The sequence below is a fragment of the Crassostrea angulata genome, chromosome 9 (genome assembly GCF_025612915.1).
Source record: "Crassostrea angulata isolate pt1a10 chromosome 9, ASM2561291v2, whole genome shotgun sequence".
In the NCBI taxonomy this organism is placed as follows: Eukaryota; Metazoa; Mollusca; class Bivalvia; order Ostreida; family Ostreidae; genus Magallana; species Magallana angulata.
Window position 1 is genome coordinate 3,102,511 of NC_069119.1, and position 21,195 is coordinate 3,123,705.

A 21,195-nucleotide genomic window follows, 5' to 3' on the forward strand; every position below is an offset into this window, starting at 1 on the left:
AGATATGGATATATGTCTTACCGCCTGTTAATATGCTAATTGTCCTAACACAGGGGACGATATTTTACTGTTTAAGTATTTATACATACCAAAATACAAAAAAAAAAGAATGAATAAAAACATATTTCACTTTTGTGCATTAAAAGTGATAGGGAATAATCAGGAACAAGTAGCCCATGGACCATATCGCAGCACTTTAGTCTAAAAATAAATATATTCACATATTCGAATTAGTGTTAATAGTTCGGATCTACCGATCGAAATCAATCGATCAGAAATATAAAAAAAAAAAAAAAAGGCTGAAGAAACAGCTTCCAAATAATATGTTTGAATCAATAATGAAAATCGACAGCCATAATTATTTATTATTTCAAAGTTCTTAAAAATTCCATGTGGTGATTGCGTTGGGTAAAATGTCAGTTGATGGCCAATGTCAGTTACATTTGGCAAATGTAACAGATGTACGCTTGCTATCTGGACGTAATTCAATTACCTACAGGCCGTTTTAACTGCATAGACCGTATTACATCCACATGCGCCGATTCACATTTTTCCCCCAGGGAACTTCCTTGCCGGGGGGAGGGGGGCGTCTATGCTAATTTTCGGTAACTTTACTCACTATTTGAATTTAATAAAATTGAGTTTTTAACCCCCCCCCCCCTTAGATCCGCGCATGTGTTATTTATCTCTCTCAGATTATATTTCCTGATAGTTTAAGGAAGCAAAACATGTATAATATTAAAAAAAATATGATGATGGGTTTATAATATTTTGAGGGTTTTTTTTACAGTAACAAATAGATATACCAGTATATATAATAATGATGTATAAAATCTGGGCGGATTTCCGATTCCATTTTTTTTAATAGAAAACGTCTGACGAAAAACCGCATCGTCTTCCATCAGAGGTATTTATGTATAAAATTGAAACTGGAAGTCATTCAAAAATTAAAATACGCACCTATCAATCATGCAGAGAACTGGTAATTATACATGCATAATTGCACTAAATTAGAATCTGGTTAATCATTTCTTAATTTAATGATTATTGAGGAGATGAATTATATTAATTAAGCGTCTGTATTTCCGAATGTCGGACGATTTAACAATTTTTCCTCGAATCGTCGGCTAAGAAACATGTTTGGATGTTTATCACCGATCAATGAGCCACAGTTTAATTTTCGTCGATTGCATAAACAAGGCGGAAAACAAGCAGTCTTCCCGCCCAGTTGAATCAATTTATTAATATTCATAATAGTACCCAAGCATAGGGCGCCTATGAATACAGGGTTTGATCCAACACGTGCGTCAATTTCGTCTCCTGCAGAAATCTTCCTCTTAAAACGAAGCAGGGTCAAATGCAATATATCTTTGTCTTAATCCTCAAACGCAATTAATTGCTCAAGTATTCACTCATCTTCCCACATCAAGAGTTTCTGATCCGCCCCGCTCTACAAAAACGTTTATGTAGAGTTTATATATGTATAGTGGAGCGGATCAGAAACCCTCGACATGGAAAGATGGTATTCATTTTAGAACTGTTTTAAATTCTAAATTTATACAAAATTATATTTATACTATATTATATAAAATAGTATAATTAAATAATATTCTTTACTTTATGAAAGAGTATGAAATTTTCACATACTGTTGTTGTGATATTATACTTGTATTTGCCTGTGTTTCATGTGATTTTGTGAACATTGTATGTATTTTTTAACATTTCATTGTGTAAATATTGCTTCTGATATATATGATAAAATTATGAAATAGACTTATTAAACTAAAACAGTGTGTTGTGTTTTTAATTCAAAACATGAATTTAAACAAAGATAAATACCTTGGCTTCCATTTTACTGCAAAGACATTAAGGATCTGCCACTCTGCCACTCTAATAAACCATGTAGGTCCAATTTGGCATGGTGCTCATACAAGAGCCAAGCACTGGAGGCTGAAGAAACATAAATTAGTCATGGTCATTTCATAAGATCCTGACAACAAATAAAAGCTGCTGAATGCTTGACCACAAGACATTCTACTGAGTATTACCAGACAGCAAACAGCGATTTAGAAAATGAAGGAACAGAGCAAAAGTAAGAGTGCGCAACTCAAAGCCAATGATGGGCGTCGCAGAGGTCCGGACAATAGGGGATGAGGTAAAAAAATAAATTTGCGAAGTCAAACAAGTACAGAGATTAGCAAGACAAGTAAATGCATTCTGGAGGATATGGCCTCAGCCATAGAGACCACAGGACACAGGACCCATCTTGCAACGCCGCCCGAGAATTGCATGCGCAGTACTTGAGATAGACACTCCTAACAAACAGGAGAGGAACTCCTACAGAATGATTCACGTGGGGAGGACGTGTGCAATGTTCAGTGCTGCCTACCTGAATGCTCGATCTACCTTGAGTTTAACTTTGAAGCTGAACGACAAAAGGGAGTTTGTTGGAAAGAGACCATCAAATGCATGTACTGCAATATCCAGTCAGAAAAAAATAAGTTGTACGAAGAAATGCAGACAGACAGCCGGGGTCCAAATACTGCTATACCCAACATAAGCCTCTGGGTAGCCTTAATGGACAATCCAATAATGGGGACCACCCTACAAGAAATATTCCTGGCCCCCAACTGTCTCGCCCCATCCTACATCAGACTGCAACGCAATTGGAATAAGGCTGGTCCCAGGATGGTGGAGATGGTAAAAGAAGATATGAGACGTGAAAGAACCTACCTAAAGGACAATTTGGAAAACTGCGGATACCCACGCCTCACATCCATACCATTTGAAGGTGACGGCCGCTATAACAACACACTACTGGTCTAGGGACAGGAATCCATTCCAGCCTGCAACACAGAGTACTTACACCATAAGCAAAAATCTTACCACTGAGAAAAAAATCATAGGTGTCAATGCAAAAATCAAACTCTGTCATTAGCGTACAAAGGGGAGCAAGTACTCAGTACATGCAGGAAAATGCTCAACAGCCTTAACCATACATGCACCCATTTGCTGTTAACACCTCGCCCCCGAGAAAATATGCAATGAAATCCCAACAGACAGAGAACCAACAATTCTTTTTGACCAAAAATGTTACAAGATAGTGTTATTTAGGGGCAAATACTTGGTGCGGGTATTGCTGTCCAATGACACATCTAGTTCTATATGTAAATTCAGCTGTGAGGGAAAAAAGGGGGGCATCCGATGCTATACGTGCCTGCGATGTTCTTTTTGTGCATTTGTAAAAACTTTTATGTATTAAGTAATAACTATTCAAAAACACTTGCCTGGTTAAACAAAATTATTTCATAGGAAGCATGTATCAATAAGGCGCTATCTTCTAAGAAATAATTTTTAATTGTTGTTGCTCGCTGTTCATATATTCGTAAACGTAACGTATACATGTAAACCAATAAATCAAAGAAGATAAATTGAATACCCAGATACATTATGTATTTGGCCAGAACATTAATTACAACCCTTAGGCAATTTGCGTCAATTTCTTCAAGATAGCTGCCTGTTCTAATTTATTGACGACCGAATTTTTAAGATTATAAAAGATTTAATTTGACACTTGAGTATTACGTTTTAAATTCACTTGTACAATAATTAGTACAGAATTATATGAATTTAATTATCAATCAATTAATTACTTTTATCTATGGATTTATAAATTTAACAATCAATAAATCTGTAACTCCTACAGTATCAACAGTAAAAGCAAGTCTGGAAAATGTAGCCTAACGAATGACGACTTCCAAGTATATTTTAAAAGTCTTATTGAAAGTAACAGCGTTGACGACACAGAAAGTACTTGTGACTTTGTGAATTATAATGCCGTATATGAAGAGTTAGATAAATAAATTACCTATGATGAAATTAGTAAGGCTATTAAAAAACTAAAATGTAACAAAAGTTGTAGTGAGGACTACATTGTAAATGAGTTATTTATAAGATGTAAAGATATTTTAATGCCTGTGTTACATAAACTTTTTAAGAAAATACTAATGTCAGGTTTATTCCCTGATCTGTGGACAAAAAGTTGTATTGTACCAGTACACAAAAAGGTGACATTGATGATGTAAACAACTACAGGGGTATCTCTATTGTCGGTTGTTTTGGAAAACTATTTACAAGTGTTTTAAATAATAGAATCCTAGAATGGGATAACAAATACGATATCTTGACTGATGCTCAGTTTGGGTTTCGACCAGGACTTAGTACAGTAGATGCTATATTTGTTTTACAATCACTTATTAACAAAACTCTATGTAACAAAAAACGTCTATATTGTTGTTTTGTGGATTTTCAAAAGGCATTTGACTCTATCAACAGATGCAAGTTATGGGATAAAATATATAAAGTTGGTATACGAGGGAAATTATTACAAGTTATACAATCACTGTATAATAATGTGAAGTCATGTGTCATTATGGTGGTGTTTTAAGTGATTACTTTAGTAATGACATGGGTCTTATGCAAGGTGAAGTGTTATCACCACTACTTTTTGCTTTGTATGTTAACGATTTTGAGATAAACTTTATAAAAAACAATTGTCCATCCATTGAACTACAAATGATTAATATTTTCCTGCTAATGTTTGCAGATGACATGGTATTGATTGCTGAAACCCCTGCTGGGTTACAGAGTATGTTAAATACACTTAAGGAATATACTATAGAATGGGATCTGAATGTAAATGTGTCTAAAACCAAGGTTGTCATTTTTAGAAATGGTGGGAAAATATCTGATCTTGAAAGCTGGTCATACAATGAACAAAAACTAGAAGTTGTGTTTACTTTTAAGTATCTTGGTATGTTATTTAACTTCAATGGAAAATTTTTACAAACACAAAAATATGTAGCAGATCAAGGACGGAAAGCACTTTTTGCAATATCAAACACTATGAAAAATTATTCTTTTAATGTTGAAACTCAATGTTCTGTATTTGATACGTATGTACATAGCATTCTTTCATATGCCTGTGAAATTTGGGGTTTCCACAAAGCACCCGATATAGAAAAGGTACATCTCAATTTTTGTAAGAGAATTCTTGGGGTCAACAAAAAAACTACAAATAATTTAGTGTATTATGAACTGGGTAGATTTCCTTTGTATATTAGAAGAAAACTACGAATTTTCAAATACTGGTTAAAAATTAAAAATACAAATAACATTATCTTGAAGGAGGCATACGAAAGCATGCTTGTCAATAACGATAACTGGATGGTTTCCATACAAAGCGAGTTATCTAGCATGGGTCTAAAATATTTGTTTGACGAAACTTGTTCAAATCATTGTAAAACCTACTAGATAATTGAGTGTAGAATATTAGATATTCATAAACAAAGTTTGATGTCATCTCTTTCGACATCTCCGAAGAGTATGTTATATCGACACCTTGTGGATAATTTTTGTTTGCAAACTTATCTTAGGAGACCGATTAATTATACTTCAAAAAAATTTATAAGTATTTTTCGAACTTCATCACACTCTTTAAATATTGAAATAGGTCGACACAACAAGGTGCCAAGAAATGAAAGATTTTGCAATCATTGTAATAAAAAAGATTTAGAAGATGAGTTCCACTTTATACTCATATGTCCTTTTTACGCTGAATTACGAAAGAAATATATAAAGAGTTTTTATTACAAAAAACCAAGTGTTTTTAAGCTAACTAAACTTTTAAGTGTTAACAATACAAAGGAACTCAATAATTTAGGAAAATTTTTATCTAGCGCTTTCAAAATGAGAGCGCAGCATTGTAATAATACTACAGTTTAAGCTACTTATACATTTATGTTCATTCATATCTTAGATATGTACATGATTATATTGTCTTAATATGTCCACTCACTTACTGCACATTGCACATTTGTATATAATTATACCCCCGCTCCGAAGGAGAGGGGGTATACTGTTTTACCCTTGTGTGTCTGTCTGTCCGTCCGTCCGTCTGTCTGTCTGTCTGTCTGTCTGTCCGTCCGTCCGTAACAAAAATTTCTGTCGCATTTATCTCAGCAACTATCTATCGCAGATGCTTGAAATTTTTACACAGTGTTTGTTAAGGCATGCCATATCGTGGGATATATTGTTGTACTAATCGGACGTCAACTACCTGTTAAATGACGACTTTGCTTATTTTTTAACCAAAATTTTCAAAAAATTTTCGTCAAAGATTTCTCAGCAACTATTTATCGCAGATGCTTGAAATTTTTACACAATATTTGTAAAGGCATGCCATATCGTGAGATTTATTTCTGTACCAATCGGACGTCAACTTCCAGTTAAATTATGACTTTGTTTATTTTTAGCAAAAATTCTCAAACAAATTTCCGTCAAAGATTTCTCAGCAACTATTTATCGCAGATGGTGGAAATTTTTACACAGTGTTTGTTCAGGCATGCCATATCGTGGGATACATTTTTGTACCAATCGGACGTCAACTTCCTGTTAAATTATGACTGTTTATTTTTAGCCAAAATTTTCAAACAAATTTTCGTCAAAAGATATCTCAGCAGCTATTTATCCCAGATTCTTGAAATTTTAACACAGTGTTTGTTCAGGCATGCCATATCGTGGGATATCGTATATATCGTGAGATTTATTTCTGTACCAATCGGACGTCAACTTCCAGTTAAATTATGACTTTGTTTATTTTTAGCAAAAATTCTCAAACAAATTTTCGTCAAAGATTTCTCAGCAACTGTTTATCGCAGATGCTTGAAATTTTCACACAGTTTTTGTTTTGGCATGCCATATTATGGGATATATTTTTGTATCAATCGGACATCAACTTCCTGTTAAATAATGACTGTTTATTTTTAGCCAAAATTTTCAAACAAATTTTCGTCAAAAGATTTCTCAGCAGCTATTTATCCCAGATTCTTGATATTTTTACACAGTGTTTGTTCAGGCATGCCATATCGTGGGATATATTTTTGTACCAATCGGACGTCAACTTCCTGTTAAATGAGTACTTTGTTTATTTTAGCCAAAATTTTCAAACAAATTTTCCTCAAAGATTTCTCAGCAGCTATTTATCGCAGATGCTTGAAATTTTAACACACTATTTGTTTAGGCATGCCATATTGTGGGATATATTTCTGTACCAATCGGATCCCAGCTTTCTGTTAAATGTCGACTTTGCTTATTTTGCATATTCACATCAGAGCGGGATATCACTAGTGAGCATTGGCTCACAGATATCTTGTTTTATATGTATTATAATTTGTATTCCGATGAGTTGTAAAGCTCAAGGATAATAAATTGAATTGAATTGAATTGAAACAACCATAGGGGCTTGGTTGTTGGATAGTGAATTTCCTAATTATTTGTTCCCGAAGAAAAAATTGATTAAAATTGGTAATAAATAATAAATGATAAAAAATAAATTCACTGAAACCCCCCGTTTCAGTCATGTTAAAAAAGTGTATTCAATGTACATTAAAATACTTCTTTTAATGTACATTGAATACACTTTATTAACATGACTTAAACGGGGGGTTTCAGTGAATTTATTTATTGCAATACACAGATATACACATAAGATTACCAATTTTCATCAATTTTTTCTTCGGGAACAAATAATAAGGAAATTCACTATCCAACAACCAAGCCCCTGTGGTAACAACGATATATATTTTACATGTACTTTATTTGATCGTATGTTTTAGAAGGAATATATCTAAGGATGTTACGTGTACACACTACTAACTGTTTAATGTACATTTAGTGAATGCTGGAGAAAACGTACCCAGGAGAAAACGTACCCAGGAGAAAACGTACCCAATTTATAGGGAACGTTTTCTCCAAGAGAAAACGTACCCTATCAAAATAATAAATAATGGTTTTCATAGATATTCTTAAATGAAACAAAATAAAATTAAAATGAACATTTGTATCATTTAATTGTTGTTGTTGTTTTTTAATGCATAGTCACCATGGTCACGTACGTAAATTATTATGACAATATTTGTAAAATACACATACACGAACATGAGCAGTTTAATTAGTCGACAATTAATACACCATAAAAGAAACCGTTAAATAATAAGTTTTTATTGCAATCTCATTTGGAGAACTAAATGATGAGTATGTCAAGAAGTCGATATCACTCAATATTCACTCTCCACAGTGGCGTCGGAAGAAAATTGACATCAATGTTACATTTCGTAGTAGTTTCCATATATATGAATCAAACAAATATTTAAAAGACTTCTTTTAAACATTTTTTTGAAATTTATCTATAGAACAAACTTTGCTTAATAAACCAAGTCTACTGAAGTCTTTTAAATATTTGTTTGATTCAAATATATGGAAACTACTACGAAATGTAACATTGATGTCAATTTTCTTCCGACGCCACTGACTTGTATAATGTGTGGAGAGTGAATATTTCTACCTCCTGCTCGGGGAGGCAATATATAATGTTACATAATAAATTAACTGCTCAGGTATTTAATTCATTAGGGTTTTCCGTTTTTCAACGGAAAACCCTTCTGTTATTCTACTGTTTCTTATTAGGGTTTTCCGTTTTTCAACGGAAAACCCTTCTGTTATTCTACTGTTTCTTATTATTATTTTTTTTTTTTTCCCGCAAATTTTGTGCACGAGATTTCTCGAACATTTTTTGTCTGATTGCTATGAAACTTTCAGGGTATGTAGATGATAATAATATCTCTAGACGTTTTTTTCAAATTTTTAAAATTCACTTCCGGTTATGAGTTATTGCCCTTTAATTGAAATTTGGGGGGTCTTTTGTCCAGAGTTGATCTCGGGAACTACAGATGATAGATGCATGAAATTTGGCGAAATTGTCGGTAACATTTTATAGTTTTGCTGGCATGAAAATTTTGGTATTTTCTTAGTTAGTTTTTGAGCTATTTGTCGCCAAAGTTTAAGATTTTTTCGGGGCTGAAATTTTGTTGCTTTTTGTATTATAACCTTTAAACTAAAAATGTTTTGTTAATACATATAGAACAAAAGTTGTTTAGAATAACGAGAGCTTTCATTTAAAATTAAGAAAAAAGGGCTGGCCCCTATAATTAGGGGTCAGCGGCTCATACACGTATTTTTCTGATAGCAAAAATCGTTATCATTTTATGAAAAAAAATTAATTTAGTTATTGTTAATATATTAAATAATGTCATTTGGTATCAAATTAAACAAGTTCTGTGCTATATTTTTTTTCAAATTTCATAAAACAAATATGTGAGAATCGTACATGAACGAGTTAATATGTCTACATAGACACACAAGCAAACAAATGCCACATTAAGGCCCAGGAATTTACTGCATTACGTTGTGTTGCGTCTTAGATAAATTGTTGTGATTCAATTTCATTTTTTTCATCTATATCATTTATGAATTCAATGAACACACATTATTTAAACGTTCTATGTGCAACTATTTGTCGGGGCGCCCCTGTTTGTAACCCCCGCGCGCGCGCCGAATGTAAACAGTAACGAACGGCATTGTAGAAAAGAGAGAGCCGTAATGCAGAAGAGAAGTTGTGTATTCTTTCGGTGTACACATGCATTTTCAAGTTACTGTGAAACATATGAACATGCACAGGGAACAATACTACATATTTGTATAAGGAGGGATATGTTCTCGTGTGAATCGTTTACGAGGAAATTCTGACAGCCACACTTCTGTCGACGATCAGCCGTTGATAAGCTACGAGTAATAAAGGAGAAAAGATGGACATTAAAGTGTGTGATTTATGTGGATGTTACTGAAGAAGGTGAGGCTTTTACTCCTTTTAAAGTTTCTTGTTAACTGGTTAAAATTTAGTATATAGTATAGATGTACATGTAAGTACGTGCACACTGTTAGATGTTTTTGTTATGGTGTGGGTGTTTGTTTACTAATGTGTAATTTTTACATGTTTCATGGATGTTTAGACTCGCTCGAGGTTCATGGGGGACTGGAAAGGGTAACTGAATTTATCTATTTAAACAGTGTTAAAAAAATAACAGATTGTGAATTTTCAACTCAAAATTCAAAGCAGGGTCTAATTAGAAACATATCATATATTCTTGTGCAGAAGACTCCAAATGTAGTCATGAATACCCTGTTGACATAACTTCAAGTAAATAAAATTGTAGATACTTCAGACTTCAGAGTTAAAACATGACTTTAATATCTTTATGATGCCGATCATTGTATCATTAAAGAGGTTTAGCAGACCAACGGGTACCTGGTACATGTACTTTTACATGTAGGTTACAAGTTAGAACTATGCCTACCATTCTACCAGTTCACATAATTTTTCTTGTTTAGCAGTTATGATGTGTACTTAAATTGTCCTTGTTAATGTTTTAAATGTAATTTTTTATTCTCTTTTTTTAATCTGACTACTGGCAGTACTGGCGTGCGAGCAGTTCTCGCCGAGGACCATTTCTCGCTGGTGCACTGTTACATCATATTTTCGTATATAATTTTATGTGTTGATAAAATGACGTAACAATGCACTGGTGAGAAATGGTACTCGGCGAGAACTGATCGCACGCCAATATTGATTAATTACAGACAAAAACTGAAGGTTGCGAGTGTTATTTTTTATTGAACAACATTGTTTAAAATAATTCTTTATATATGTGACGATCAGACCGGTTTGAATACCAGTGCCAGATAGCTCAGTTGGTAGAGCACCTGACTAGAGATTCAGGGGGCCCAGGTTCAAATCCCGGTTTGGTCCTTCATTATTTCCCCCATCCTGTTACAATATTGGTGTTGTGACCAACCCCTGGAACTAACAGGTTAACTCGATCCTGCCAGGGATGATCTTCGAGGGTGAAGATCATTTAAGGGGGAGGAATGTGACGGTCAGACTGGTTTGAATACCGGTGCCAGATACATGTAGCTCAGTTGGTAGAGCACTTGACTAGAGATTCAGAGGACCAGGTTCGAATCCCACTTTGTTCCGTCGTTATTTCTCCCATCTTTTACATATACATGTATATCAGATATATGACAGATGATTAAGGTCATCACATGTTTTGCAAGATGCAATAAGTGTTAAAAACCTTTACTTTACAACAGAATACATTAAAGTGAATATTTATGTTTCTTGTTATTATTTGGTGTGGTTTTCTTGACAGTGTCGCATAAACAATTTACCCGCTCCTAAAACACAAACTTTCTTTTTGTGGATTCAGCTTACCGCTGATTGGCTGCTGTTGCAGCAGACAAATAAGATATGCACGCACAAAACACAATGAACTTATCAGAGAATGAGTTGAGTTTATTTAAACTGTTGGAATTTGGGTATTTTTTTTTAAAAAGTATACTTGTGACAAAACATATATGTGGTACATACAGCTGTAGCTTTATGAAGAAAATTTTGGTTAGACCATATATACCTATCGTGCAAGTAAATGATATTTACAAAAAACTTGCAATTTATGGCGCACGAAATATACGCTAGTTTTATAAAGATTGACATACATGTAATGTACCACATTCTTTGAAAAATAATCTATTAAAAATTCTTCATTAAGTTTACTCTTACATGTTTTATGCTTATTACACGTAGTATTGTTTTTAAAACATGTAATTTATAAGAAAATAAACAAAAACCCTCGCTAAATTTATTTGCAAAAAAAAAAAACACAGTAGAATTGATAAAAAATGGTATACCAGAAGCTAATACCAGTACATGTACTTTGACGCTGTTCGGTGGGTAATATTCGTTTGTAATTTACGAATTGAAATATTGACTGTTGCACTACAAGTACGGTAATAAACTCTCTCTCTCTCTCTCTCAAACTCTCTCTCTTTCTCAATTTGATAAGTGTTTATACCTATGAAAATTTTTTAATATTATATTATGACTTGATATGCAAATTTTTGATCTTGTACTGCCTAAATGTTATGTCATGTATTGGGATATGTCATACTTATTACACTGCATGGTCAGTGTATTTTTTACAGAAATACTATGCATATGTTAATGTTAACACAGCTATTACTAGTACATGTATGTAAACACAGCTACCGGTAATTATTTTTTTTATTTATTTCAGCTCAAAACAGACTCTTGTTACCACATGGCTTTTACCGGTACCTGTTGATTCTTGTGGGTCAGCTCCTGAGATTAACCTGTCACCTCTATCCACATGCATATTCCTTGTGTTCTACAGACTATTTACCGGTAATTCAAATTAAATCCGATAATGCATGAACAATAATGGAACTTGAAGAAAGCATCATGCCATGTTGTGGTTTGTGTTTGATAAGAAATTATGAAAACAAAATTAAGGCTGTTTAAAGAAATTCATAATTGCCGTGAAAATTTGTTTTTCAATAAAAGTATACAATTATGTTTCCTTTATTTTTTATTTCATAAAGATATTTAGATGTGTTTACATAATTGAACCCCCCCCCCCTATTTAATTGTCTGCATTAAGATTACATGTAGGATATGTAAATGTACATTTGACTTTGAAATAACATCTGCTATGATAATTACTTTTGAAATGAACAAGAAACAACCTATTTCTACCTTTCTAAGGTATATATATGCATAAAAAAGTAGAAAAACATGTCAAATTTGAACATTTTTCATTGAAATCAACTCTGTCTCCAGCTACCTGGGTGTGTTTGAATTTAATTCTAATTTAAGGCAGATGTCTAACTTGTAGGTTGTAACTTACTGTTTTAGCATGGTTAGAAGAAGACTAGAAATCAGAATAGATTAGATATTCACTAAATATGATTGTTAGCTTACTTTTTTCATGAAAACAAGAAATCACAAGCAGGACAGCTGTCTATTTGTTAATTAAAATGGTACAAATCATACAATAAACAAATAAAGATCAAATTTTAGAATCATTGATGATTGTTTTCAAATATGTGTGAGAAATGACTCAAGGAAATTGCCACATGTTTCATAAAATTAGGTAAAACATTTCAAACCATGACTTTTTATGAAAATCAAAAGATTGGGGGGTGGGGGGTATACATGTAAGGGTATTTCTAAGTGATGTGAAGCTTTTATCATGAGTATATCATGTAGGCATATGTTGTATTGAATAAGGTTTCTTTTTAAAGGTGGTTGAACAAAAGTTGACCTCTAAAAGGTCAGGTAAAGATGTTTTACTATGGAGAACCCTGTAAATCTGTGTTTACTAAAGGAAATTGGAAATGGTGGGTTCACTTAAATGGCCATATTTTTATTAAACCTCAATGGAATTGGCAATATGTGGTATTCTTTTTTTCAGAATTGCATTAGCTTTCTTATTCTAAGACAAACTGTCTTTTCATAAAAATGTTAGTGTACTAAGTTAAAGATACAAGGAACAGTTTCGGATAAAGTACCGTCAATATTTTTGTAAAATTGAGAGTGACTGTACTTGAAGGTTTATCATTGTTGCGTAGATTCATGAAATGAATTTTAATGATTATCAATAGTTAGAGGGATGTCTCTTGTTGGAATTGGTAAGCAATATTAAGGCCCCTAATTTTAAGTACATGAGAAGCAGAAATAAATTGTGAAACTTGCGGCTATGACAGTATGTTGACTTTACAGTGAAATTGAAGGATACAAACGGGAGGTTATATAACATGAAATGTAGGTGGATGGGATATTATATGCCTATTTAGTATTTACTGGGTATGAGGACAATAGCAAGTTTATTGTCCCCCAAGACAGCAACTATTTAATGAGGCAAAGCCAAGGGAAATAGTTGCTGTGGAATGGGACAATAAACTTGCTATTGTCTGAATAGTCAGTTAATTGGTATTTCATTATACAGAAAACTTTATTTGTCAGGGATGCAAAGTAGAGTTAAATCAAACTTTGTATTTAATGCGGCGATCTTATTAGGTCAGAGGTGTTCCGAGTTTAAGGTGATATGGGACACTTCCATGTTGTGACGTATTGTTTATTGAAATAAACAATAAAATAAAGTGTAATTATATAAGTACATGTAGTTTCTTTTCAAGAATGGTCACCTAACTCCTTAGCACAGTGGGTTAGAGGGTTTACTAGGAACCTGTAAGTCATGAGTTTGAATCCCGCTGGGGTCTTTACAATTTTTACCTTTTCAAATATTTTTAAAAGCTATTTTTTGGTTAAGTATTGTAAAATTTGAAAATTCTAAACCGGTGAAAAGTTTTCAATTATATAGTACTTTAATCCACATTAACATCGACAGATGTCCCATACCACTTTAAAAAGGAGGGAAATCAAATTCTGCTGATGAATGGTTTTGATGACTATTCACCATGGGCAGATAGTATGGATACTATTTTAAATTAGATAAAAAAGGCATGTTTATGCGGGCGCCTTCTAGTGATCAATTTGTCCGTCTGTCCATCCGAGATGGCTTGACAGGAGCATAGCTTCTCTCCCCTTGGCCCAATCTGGCTCATACCTCATCCACAGGGTTCCTTTGGTTGAAGGATGTGCAGTGACCTTGAACCATGTTTTTAGGTATAAGGTTAAGGTCATAGCAGAATTATATATATAAAATCCTTGTCTGGGGCATATCTTTTTTCCCTTTGGTCCAATCTGGCTAATACTCACAGAGTGTCTCTATGGCCCAATCTGGCTCATACCTCATCCACAGGGTTCCTTTGGTTGAAGGATGTGCAGTGACCTTGAACCATGATTTTAGGTATAAGGTTAAGGTCATAGCAGAATTATATATATAAAATCCTTGTCTGGGGCATATCTTTTTTCCCTTTGGTCCAATCTGGCTAATACTCACAGAGTGTCTCTATGGTTAAACGATGTGCAGTGAACTTGCATGAAATTTCTAGGTAACGGGTGAAGATCATATCAGATCATGCAAAAATCCTTTTTTGAGAGCATATATAATTTCTACTAACCCCTATTTGGCTCAGACTTCACATAAGCAGAGCTTTTGAGTAAAGGGTGAAAGGGTGTGTAGTGACCTTGAACCTATTTTCAGTGAAAAGAAACTGTGAAGGTCATAGCAGAATTATATTTTTAAAAATCCTTGTCCGGAGTATATCTTCTCTCCCTTTGCTCCATTCAGCCTCATACTTCACCCACATGATGCCTTTGTTCAAAATATATGCAATGACCTCGAATGATATTTGTAGATGAAGAGTCAAGGTCATATCAGATCACACAAAAATCCATATTTTAAGAGCATAGATATACTCTCCTTTTAGCCCCTATTTGGCTAATATTTTACCTTTACAGAGTTTATTGGTTAAGGCATGCAGTGACCTTGAACCAAGTCTGTCAATGTGAAGGTCATAGCAGATCTTTTTAAAATTAGTTTTAAATAGTAGATTATTTTCCAAATATGCTTAATCTTGGTCAGATTGAACAAAAATGCATGTATGTTAGGGGCAATGAAATTGAATTAAAAGTTCTATGCCGGCTGGAAAAATTTCAAGTTATAGGTCAAGGTCAAAGCAGAATTCTCTGAAATAAAATAAGCGGGGCCCTTTGAAATGTTCACTATTTCTATGTTGTCTGGTTCATAGTAATTTTACATAGAAAATATTCACAGAAGTACAGTAAAGTAAACTTTACATCGATAAGTTTCTGACAATTAATGACGCAACGAGCACACAGTACGAAAGGTCAACCTTTTGAAAAGCAGTGAAGAGGAAAAGTTGCTCAGAATTATGTTTTAAACAAAATTGATTTTTTACATAAATTTTAATTTTGCATTCTGGGTTAAGAAAAAAGATGTTAGTTCAAGGTAAAGTAAACTTGTACCTAAAATGAAGTCACATTTGTTAAGTCGTACTTAAACACATTGTTTTTTTTTGTTAAGTCGTTCTTGAAATGGTTAAGGGTTTTTGGTTAAGTCGTACTTAAAAACATTCGGATCATGTTAAGTTGTACCAATAATCATTCGATTTTTTTTATCATTTTGTACTTAGGTTTCTTTGTTTCTAGATTAAGAACTCTGCTTCTTAGACGTACTTCTAGCGTTGCTTTCGACATTAGCGGAAAACCCACTCGTTGCTTTGCAACGAGCTTTGCTCTAGTTATTATTTTTTTTTTTTTCCCGCAAATTTTGTGCACGAGATTTCTCGAACATTTTTTGTCTGATTGCTATGAAACTTTCAGGGTATGTAGATGATAATAATATCTCTAGACGTTTTTTTCAAATTTTTAAAATTCACTTCCGGTTATGAGTTATTGCCCTTTAATTGAAAATTGGGGGGTCTTTTGTCCAGAGTTGATCTCGGGAACTACAGATGATAGATGCATGAAATTTGGCGAAATTGTCGGTAACATTTTATAATTTTGCTGGCATGAAAATTTTGGTAATTTCTTTGTTAGTTTTTGAGCTATTTGTCGCCAAAGTTTAAGATTTTTTCGGGGCTGAAATTTTGTTGCTTTTTGTATTATAACCTTTAAACTAAAAATATTTTGTTAATACATATAGAACAAAAGTTGTTTAGAATAACGAGAGCTTTCATTTAAAATTAAGAAAAAAGGGCTGGCCCCTATAATTAGGGGTCAGCAGCTCATACACGTATTTTTCTGATAGCAAAAATCGTTATCATTTTATGAAAAAAAATTAATTTAGTTATTGTTAATATATTAAATAATGTCATTTGGTATCAAATTAAACAAGTTCTGTCCTATATTTTTTTTTCAAATTTCATAAAACAAATATGTGAGAATCGTACATGAACGAGTTAATATGTCTACATAGACACACAAGCGAACAAATGCCACATTAAGGCCCAGGCATTTACTGCATTACGTTGTGTTGCGTCTTAGATAAATTGTTGTGATTCAATTTCATTTTTTTCATCTATATCATTTATGAATTCAATGAACACACATTATTTAAACGTTCTATGTGCAACTATTTGTCGGGGCGCCCCTGTTTGTGACCCCCGCGCGCGCGCCGAATGTAAACAGTAACGAACGGCATTGTAGAAAAGAGAGAGCCGTAATGCAGAAGAGAAGTTGTGTATTCTTTCGGTGTACACATGCATTTTCAATTTGCTGTGAAACATATGAACATGCACAGGGAACAATACTACATATTTGTTTAAGGAGGATATTTTTCTCGTGTGAATCGTTTACGAGGAAATTCTGACAGCCACACTTCTGTCGACGATCAGCCGTTGATAAGCTACGAGTAATAAAGGAGAAAAGATGGACATTAAAGTGTGTGATTTATGTGGATGTTACTGAAGAAGGTGAGGCTTTTACTCCTTTTAAAGTTTCTTGTTAACTGGTTAAAATTTAGTATATAGTATAGATGTACATGTAAGTACGTGCACACTGTTAGATGTTTTTGTTATGGTGTGGGTGTTTGTTTACTATAACATGTAATTTTTACATGTTTCATGGGTGTTTAGACTCGCTCGAGGTTCATGGGGGACTGGAAAGGGTAACTGAATTTATCTATTTAAAAAAATAACAGATTGTGAATTTTCAACTCAAAATTCAAAGCAGGGTCTAATTAGAAACATATCATATATTCTTGTGCAGAGGACTCCAAATGTAGTCATGAATACCCTGTAGACATAACTTCAAGTAAATAAAATTGTATACTTCAGACTTCAGAGTTAAAACATGACTTTAATATCTTTATGATGCCGATCATTGTATCATTAAAGAGGTATAGCAGACCAACGGGTACCTGGTACATGTACTTGTACATGTAGGTTACAAGTTAGAACTATGCCTACCATTCTACCAGTTCACATAATTTTTCTTGTTTAGCAGTTATGATGTGTACTTAAATTGTCCTTGTTAATGTTTTAAATGTAATTTTTTATTCTCTTTTTTTAATCTGACTACTGGCAGTACTGGCGTGCGAGCAGTTCTCGCCGAGGACCATTTCTCGCTGCTGCACTGTTACATCATATTTTCGTATATAATTTTATGTGTTGATAAAATGACGTAACAATGCACTGGTGAGAAATGGTACTCGGCGAGAACTGATCGCACGCCAATATTGATTAATTACAGACAAAAACTGAAGGTTGCGAGTGTTATTTTAAATTGAACAACATTGTTTAAAATAATTCTTTATATATGTGACGATCAGACCGGTTTGAATAAGTGCCAGATAGCTCAGTTGGTAGAGCACCTGACTAGAGATTCAGGGGGCCCAGGTTCAAATCCCTTCATTATTTCTCCCATCCTGTTACAATATTGGTGTTGTGACCAACCCCTGGAACTAACAGGTTAACTCGATCCTGCCAGGGATGATCTTCGAGGGTGAAGATCATTTAAGGGGGAGGAATGTGACGGTCAGACTGGTTTGAATACCGGTGCCAGATACATGTAGCTCAGTTGGTAGAGCACTTGACTAGAGATTCAGAGGGCCAGGTTCGAATCCCACTTTGTTCCGTCGTTATTTCTCCCATCTTTTACATATACATGTATATCAGATATATGACAGATGATTAAGGTCATCACATGTTTTGCAAGATGCAATAAGTGTTAAAAACCTTTACTTTACAACAGAATACATTTAAGTGAATATTTATGTTTCTTGTTATTATTTGGTGTGGTTTTCTTGACAGTGTCGCATAAACAATTTACCCGCTCCTAAAACACAAACTTTCTTTTTGTGGATTCAGCTTACCGCTGATTGGCTGCTGTTGCAGCAGACAAATAAGATATGCACGCACAAAACACAATGAACTTATCAGAGAATGAGTTGAGTTTATTTAAACTGTTGGAATTTGGGTATTTTTTTTTAAAATGTATACTTGTGACAAAACATATATGTGGTACATACAGCTGTAGCTTTATGAAGAAAATTTTGGTTAGACCATATATACCTATCATGCAAGTAAATGATATTTACAAAAAACTTGCAATTTATGGCGCACGAAATATACGCTAGTTTTATAAAGATTGACATACATGTAATGTACCACATTCTTTGAAAAATAATCTATTAAAAATTCTTCATTAAGTTTACTCATACATGTTTTATGCTTATTACACGTAGTATTGTTTTTAAAACATGTAATTTATAAGAAAATAAACAAAAACCCTCGCTAAATTTATTTGCAAACAAAAAATACACAGTAGAATTGATAAAAAATGGTATACCAGAAGCTAATACCAGTACATGTACTTTGACGCTGTTCGGTGGATAATATTCGTTTGTAATTTACGAATTGAAATATTGACTGTTGCACTACAAGTATGGTAATAAACTCTCTCTCTCTCAAACTCTCTCTCTTTCTCAATTTGATAAGTGTTTATACCTATGAAAATTTTTTAATATTATATTATGACTTGATATGCAAATTTTTGATCTTGTACTGCCTAAATGTTATGTCATGTATTGGGATATGTCATACTTATTACACTGCATGGTCAGTGTATTTTTTACAGAAATACTATGCATATGTTAATGTAAACACAGCTATTACTAGTACATGTATGTAAACACAGCTAATTATTTTTTTATTTATTTCAGCTCAAAACAGACTCTTGTTACCACATGGCTTTTACCGGTACCTGTTGATTCTTGTGGGTCAGCTCCTGAGATTAACCTGTCACCTCTATCCACATGCATATTCCTTGTGTTCTACAGACTATTTACTGGTAATTCAAATTAAATCCGATAATGCATGAACAATAATGGAACTTGAAGAAAGCATCATGCCATGTTGTGGTTTGTGTTTGATAAGAAATTATGAAAACAAAATTAAGGCTGTTTAAAGAAATTCATAATTGCTGTGAAAATTTGTTATTCAATAAAAGTATACAATTATGTTTCCTTTATTTTTTATTTCATAAAGATATTTAGATGTGTTTACATAATTGAAACCCCCCCCCTCTATTTAATTGTCTGCATTAAGATTACATGTAGGATATGTAAATGTACATTTGACTTTGAAATAACATCTGCTATGATAATTACTTTTGAAATGAACAAGAAACAACCTATTTCTACCTTTCTAAGGTATATATGCATAAAAAAGTAGAAAAACATGTCAAATTTGAACATTTTTCATTGAAATCAACTCTGTCTCCAGCTACCTGGGTGTGTTTGAATTTAATTCTAATTTAAGGCAGATGTCTAACTTGTAGGTTGTAACTTCCTGTTTTAGCATGGTTAGAAGAAGACTAGAAATCAGAATAGATTAGATATTCACTAAATATGATTGTTAGCTTACTTTTTTCATGAAAACAAGAAATCACAAGCAGGACAGCTGTCTATTTGTTAATTAAAATGGTACAAATCATACAATAAACAAATAAAGATCACATTTTAGAATCATTGATGATTGTTTTCAAATATGTGTGAGAAATGACTCAAGGAAATTGCCACATGTTTCATAAAATTAGGTAAAACATTTCAAACCATGACTTTTTATGAAAATCAAACGATTGGGGGGTGGGGGGTATACATGTAAGGGTATTTCTAAGTGATGTGAAGCTTTTATCATGATTATATCATGTAGGCATATGTTGTATTGAATAAGGTTTCTTTTTAAAGGTGGTTGAACAAAAGTTGACCTCTAAAAGGTCAGATAAAGATGTTTACTATGGAGAACCCTGTAAATCTGTGTTTACTAAAGGAAATTGGAAATGGTGGGTTCACTTAAATGGCCATATTTTTATTAAACCTCAATGGAATTGGCAATATGTGGTATTCTTTTTCTCAGAATTGCATTAGCTTTCTTATTCTAAGACAAACCGTCTTTTCATAAAAATGTTAGTGTACTAAGTTAAAGATACAAGGAACAGTTTCGGATAAAGTACCGTCAATATTTTTGTAAAATTGAGAGTGACTGTACTTGAAGGTTTATCATTGTTGCGTAGATTCATGAAATGAATTTTAATGATTACCAATAGTTAGAGGGATGTCTCTTGTTGGAATTGGTAAGCAATATTAAGGCCCCTAATTTTAAGTACATGAGAAGCAGAAATAAATTGTGAAACTTGCGGCTATGACAGATATGTTGACTTTACAGTGAAATTGAAGGTTACAAACGGGAGGTTATATAACATGAAATGTAGGTGGATGGGATATTATATGCCTATTTAGTATTTACTGGGTATGAGGACAATAGCAAGTTTATTGTCCCCCAAGACAGCAAATATTTAATGAGGCAAAGCCAAGGGAAATAGTAGCTGTTGAATGGGACAATAAACTTGCTATTGTCCGAATAGTCAGTTAATTGGTATTTCATTATACAGAAGAAAACTTTATTTGTCAGCGATGCAGAATTTCTTGATGATAAACAAATTAGAGTTAA

General features: G+C 33.3%; 1 long non-coding RNA gene across 1 annotated transcript; it reads left to right on the forward strand.

Annotated features, from left to right (window-relative positions):
• Window positions 1-9,270: 9,270 nt before the first annotated feature.
• LOC128162059 (uncharacterized) lies at window positions 9,271-12,331 on the forward strand. The gene is made up of 2 exons (XR_008240609.1): window positions 9,271-9,748; window positions 12,033-12,331. It is a non-coding gene; the product is annotated as an uncharacterized LOC128162059 (long non-coding RNA).
• The last annotated feature ends 8,864 nt before the right edge of the window (window positions 12,332-21,195 follow it).